Genomic DNA, 5,563 nt, shown 5'->3' on the forward strand with positions numbered 1-5,563 from the left:
TATGGGAAAAGAGAAGGGAAAGAAGGAGAAAGTTTGTATGTATGTATATGCAGGATAGTTAACACAGCTGTTCTACTGTCTTGTATTTCCTTGCTGAAAGAAACTGTCAATGAGGCCTTGGTTGATCAGCTTTGTATGTCTATATCTGTTTTCATGAGAAACCACTTTGAAGATATCAATATGTAATACAACAAGCTTTGTTAATTCCCTACCACTCTGTTTGTAACTCTGTAAAGTCTGTACTGAGCCTTTGCTATTTTGTAAAATGTTGTCTGTCTGTTAGTATTTTCCTCCTTTTATTTCTAAAATAAAAAAAAAAAAAAAAAGAAACTCAGTGAAGAAAATGCAGCTCTTATGTGGTAGAACCAGGATTCAAACCTATGACTTTTGGACACCCAAACCCATGTCACCTAAACTGATGCTACAGTCCTGATTTCAGGGTCAGTTGCTGTCCATGTTCTAGGACTTCCCAGGGCCCGCTTCTGGGTTCCATTTCTCCTCTCTAAATTTGTGGGAGGAATGGCACAAATCTCACTGTTAGGGAGAGTAAAGACACAGGAGGAAGAGAAGGAAGACAGGAGCAGGAGGAAGGGGAGGAATCCAGCTGGCTTTGAGGTATGCAAAATCCAAGTGTGGCCCTTGAAGAGTTATATGTTGCTGCACAGATTCCAATGTGAGGGAAGCACGTGGAGAACTAGTGACTAGTGCAAGGGCCTCCTGGAGGCAACAAACCTCAGGATTCCAAGCGTGATGAGCGGCCAGGCTGGTGGATAAAGGACAGGATGTCCCTAAGGGATGGACATGGCCACATTTGTGTTCAAAGGCAGACAAATATGCATGTGTGTGACACAAAGATATTGTATCAGCGAAGTGTTTGTGTGTAGCCAGACACTGGATAAAACCCTTGCACACTGCACAGAATGTTGGCATTTTGAGTCTTAGAGACAAGGGATGTTGCAGGTTATTATGGTCCTCTGTTAGTCTGCATCTATCCCACTGCTCTCCATATTTTTGGTGCAAATAGTGTGTATATTATATTTTATGCAAAGCAAGGAGTGAGAGTAATTATCATGACTGTTCATTGTGATATGTCAGCTTCACTGGGGTAAGAAAGGTCTTGCATTTTAATAAACCCCATAGTCCTGGTGTTTTAGTGGGGGGTTTCCAGAGATGATTGGTATGCAGGCTAGCAAAATGAGAGGGAAAGACTCACCCTGGTTGTGGGTGGCACCAACTAATAGGCTTGTAGTGTGAATGGAATAAAAAGGACAAGGGACTTAAGTAGCATCCATTTACGTGTGAAAGCCTCAAATTTATACTTCTTTATAGTTGAGTAGTACTCTATTGTATAAAAATACCACATCTTTTTTGTCCATTCTTTGGTTGATGGGTATTTGGATTGTTTCAAGATTTACCTATTACAAATTGTTCTGCTATAAACATGATTGCACATATATCATTGTGGTATGATGTTTTTAATTCTTCTGGGAAAATACCCAGAGAAGGAATACCTGGGTCAAATGGGACCTCTAAGTATAAGTGAAATAAATCAGACTTGCATGTGTAAACATCTGTATTGTCTCCCTAGTGTAAGAAGCTGAAGGAGTAAATAAAATCCAAAATGTACAATAGATACTGAGAAATGGGCAGAAACTGCTCAAAAGGAAAGAGAACCTGGGATGGGGTAAGGAGAAAAGAAGGAAGGGAAAAAAAAAAAAATATATATATATATATATATATATATGATAGTTAAGGTAGTGATACTACTAATTTCTTTGGTTTCTTTTTTTGGGTTTTTTTTTTTTCCAGTACCAGGGATTGAACTCACAACCTTGCACTTGCCAGGCAGACACCGTGCCGCTGAGCTAAATCCCCAGCCCGGTGCTACTAATTTCTATTAGCTCATTAAAAAGAAAGGTTTGTACTTATATTGTTTGATCAATTTTTCATGCCTGTATCTTGTAATCTGAGCAACTACTTTGAAGATAATAGTATGCAATATCTCAACCACTGTTACTCTCCTACTCTTTTGTCTTGAAATTTTGTATCATTGTTTTATTGTTTTTTCTCTTTAAAATAAAAAAAGCAAGGAGGAAACATGCTAGTTTCTGGAGAGCTGAGCTCTTTCTGTGGAGGTGTCTTTGTATGGCTTTGTCTCTGAACAGTGCGCTCCAGTGTCGTCAGCCTTGCCATACACACACTCACCAGTGACTCTAGAGACCTTCCAGGTCTTGAACCTTGGATTGGTGCTGCATCCCTGATCCCTTTTGCCTTGCAGCTTCCATTTTCTCGGGCCGAGGAGCAGGTATGAAGCCTCTAGCTCTCCTGCACACATGGCCACTGTGGACTTTCCTGCCTCTGACCCTATAAACTTACCTAATAAATTCTGTGCATTATTTTACATATATTTTCCATCAGTTCTGCTCCTCTGGAGAAGCATGATCAATACTTATATGTATTACATATTAGTTATATAGATTAAACAGACAGTTTCTAAGAGTTTATCCGAAAAGCTGCATATATGATTGCCTCTGGATAGAGATCTAGGTGCCAGGGGTTATTAAGAGAAAAACTTGGCATATCACCCTCATTTTTTATATTTAATCTTTTACAGAATATGTATTCCTTAATTCAACATGATTAACAATAATAATAACAAAAGGAATAGACTCTGTCAGGGGTCTGTTTTACAACTGAATGTATCTTCTTTGGCTTCCCCAAAAGAGTAACTGTTTCCGAGTATCATTAACTTTTAGTGTATTTATGATCTGGCTAAAGGCTGCTCTGTGGTCCAGTGGAAGCATGAACTGAGAGATACCTTTGGGGCTAGGAGGGTGGAAATGTGTAAGGACGGAAACTCCTCCATCCTAAGCAGAAAAGGCCAAATCAGCCAGTGGGGAGTGTCAGTAATTTCTGCACATCCATTACGTAGTAAGTCCGCTCTTCAGCCTGACATCTGGCTGCTAGAGATACTAATCTGGGAATACTGGGAGATGTGAAGTGAGCTGAATAAATTTATTTTTGAAAATGAGATAGTTATGCACACTAGAGATTGTTTACCTGTATTCACAGAGCTTTGTTCTTGGCACATCTTAATTTCTTTTTCTACCAGTGTTGAGAAGCAGAATTTAAGAGGAGAACCAGGTGACTCTACTCAGTTATCTGCATTGGGCTAGACAGTACAGAGGAACTTGGCAGGTCTTATCTCATTACATCCATGAATAATCCAACTAGGTAATATCCCATATTTTCTCTGAAGAAATAAAGACTCCAACGTGTTAGGGACTGAGAAACTGGCTGGAGAACTCCCAAGTAATCAGGCAGAATCACCATGACACTGGGATCTCTGCCACTCCAAACACTGGACTCTCCCCATGGCCCAACAATACCTGGAAGAAAAGGAACAAGGGTTTCTTTGTCCACCAGAGACTGCCAGGCAATTGTCTGACAAAAATGGCTCTCAAGCACCGGCTGAATTAAAACCACCAACAGATCTTGTTGAAAATACCATTGTTGGGGCTGGGGATTTAGCTCAGCGGCACAGTGCCTGCCTGGCAAGTGCAAGGTCATGAGTTCGATTCCCAGTACCAGAAAAAAACTAAAAAAAAAAAAGAAGAAAATATCATTGTTAACCTTATTGTCAGAGTTTGAGGTTGAGCAGGTTTACAGTGAGGCAAGAGAATTTACATTTCTAGCAAGCTCTTAGATAATGCTGATGCTGCCAGTTAGAGAAGTGCATGTTGAGAAACACTGTCTTCAACTATAGATGTTAGAGTAGGGGCTAAATCTTATTTGGTGATTTTACTGCCAAATATTATAGAAACAGGGCAATTTCATACTCTTCATGTTTCTTGTAATTATTTTCCTGTGTTATTCTTTGTATTTTAATAAAATACTTCTTGTAAATAGCCTCCTGTCTTCTGTTTACTTATTTATTTATTTGCTTGTTTATTTATTTGTCTATTTAAGACAGGGTTCCACTATGCAGTTCAGAGTGGCCTTGAGCTTCCAGCAGTCTTTGTGCTTTAGCCTCTGGAGTGATGAGATTATAGGTGTGTGCCACAGCATCTGGCCAATTTATCCACTTTAAAGTCACAGATACTAGACTTTGTGTCTACTACGTGGGTTAGAAAGAGGGATACGTGTATAGCATGTAGTATGGGGATGACCACAATTTTCCCTGGAGGAAAGACCAAACCATTAGTCATAATTCTTTTGGCCCCAGGAACAGAAATCTAATTTAATTAATTTCTCTTAAGGTTGTGTTTGGTTTTGTGTAATGGAAAGCCACTTTAGACAGGTCTCTTGGAACCAAGTGTCTGTTTTTCTTACACAACAATGCTGCTGGAGTTTTGTTGTCACTAGGTTTGCTTAGTAGCTCACTAGTTCAAGTTCTGACAACTCTGAGATTCCTTAGTTTTATTTTTTTTTCTTAATTTTCCATCTCACTCCTGGTTTGAAAATAGCTATTGTGGTTCTAGTTGTAATATGCATTATAAGGAATAAGATAAAAAATAGAAGGAATATGATCCACTTCTTCAATGGATTATCTCCTCTGTAGTGTTAACTGCATCCTATAACCATATCTAGCAGCCAGAGAAATGGCTGAGTAATTGGGTAAATTGCTTCTGTATACAGCATCAGAATTGTGTAGTCAAGGGAGGAATGATTGGATGTTAGGAATCTCTCTGATTATCTTGCTACAGGAGTGTGGGCAAAGTGAGAAGATAATTGCCTTCATGAGGACAAGATAGGGAATGCTTTACAGCAGTTTAGGTGTTAGCTTTTCCTTTCCTGTGTGACAAGACACTCCAAAGCTTAAGAACTTTTAAAATTAAGTTAGATTGAAACAAATGTCTACAAACTTATGAATCTGTGGATTGGGAGCATGGGCTGGACTCTCCTGGGAGATTCACCTGTGGTGTCAGGTGAGCTGGGGATGTTCTGACCTTGGCTACATGGCTGGGACATGGTTTATGTAATATTTCTTATTCAACAGTTACTTTTTTCATCTGGGAGCAGAAAGATTTCAGTGAGCATCAAGTTATCTATAATGGAATAACAAATGATTCCTAAGCTCAGGGAAATGGAACATCCTCATTTTATTTGTTCTCTAGTCTGTACATGTCATTCTTGGCTGTGATCAGCTGGATGGTTCTTCTGATCTCTCCTGGGGTCTTTCAGATGACTTACCTGGGGACAAGTGTCCTATGATGGCCTTATTCTTCTGTCTGCACTTGATGTTGCATATTGGCTAAGTTATCTGACTCCAGCAGAATAGCATGAGTTTCCTTACATAGTGTTTTGGTTTCTTTCTATTGCTGTGACAAAATACCTAAGACATTTATTTTAGCTCATAATATGTAGAGGTTTCAATCCACAGGCACAGGAGCATGGCAGAGAAGCAGTCATTGGCAGGGCAGGCAGAAAGCAGGAAGCAGCAGCAATCAGCCTGTTTTTCTCCCATCCCTTTATATTTCATCCAGGCTACAAGCCTATAGGTTGGTACCACCCACCCAGGGTGGGTCTTCCCATCACCTACACCCAAAACAATGCTAAGCCG

Source organism: Chinchilla lanigera, unplaced genomic scaffold, assembly GCF_000276665.1.
Source record: "Chinchilla lanigera isolate Chin_1 unplaced genomic scaffold, ChiLan1.0 scaffold00060, whole genome shotgun sequence".
NCBI classification, from domain to species: domain Eukaryota; kingdom Metazoa; phylum Chordata; class Mammalia; order Rodentia; family Chinchillidae; genus Chinchilla; species Chinchilla lanigera.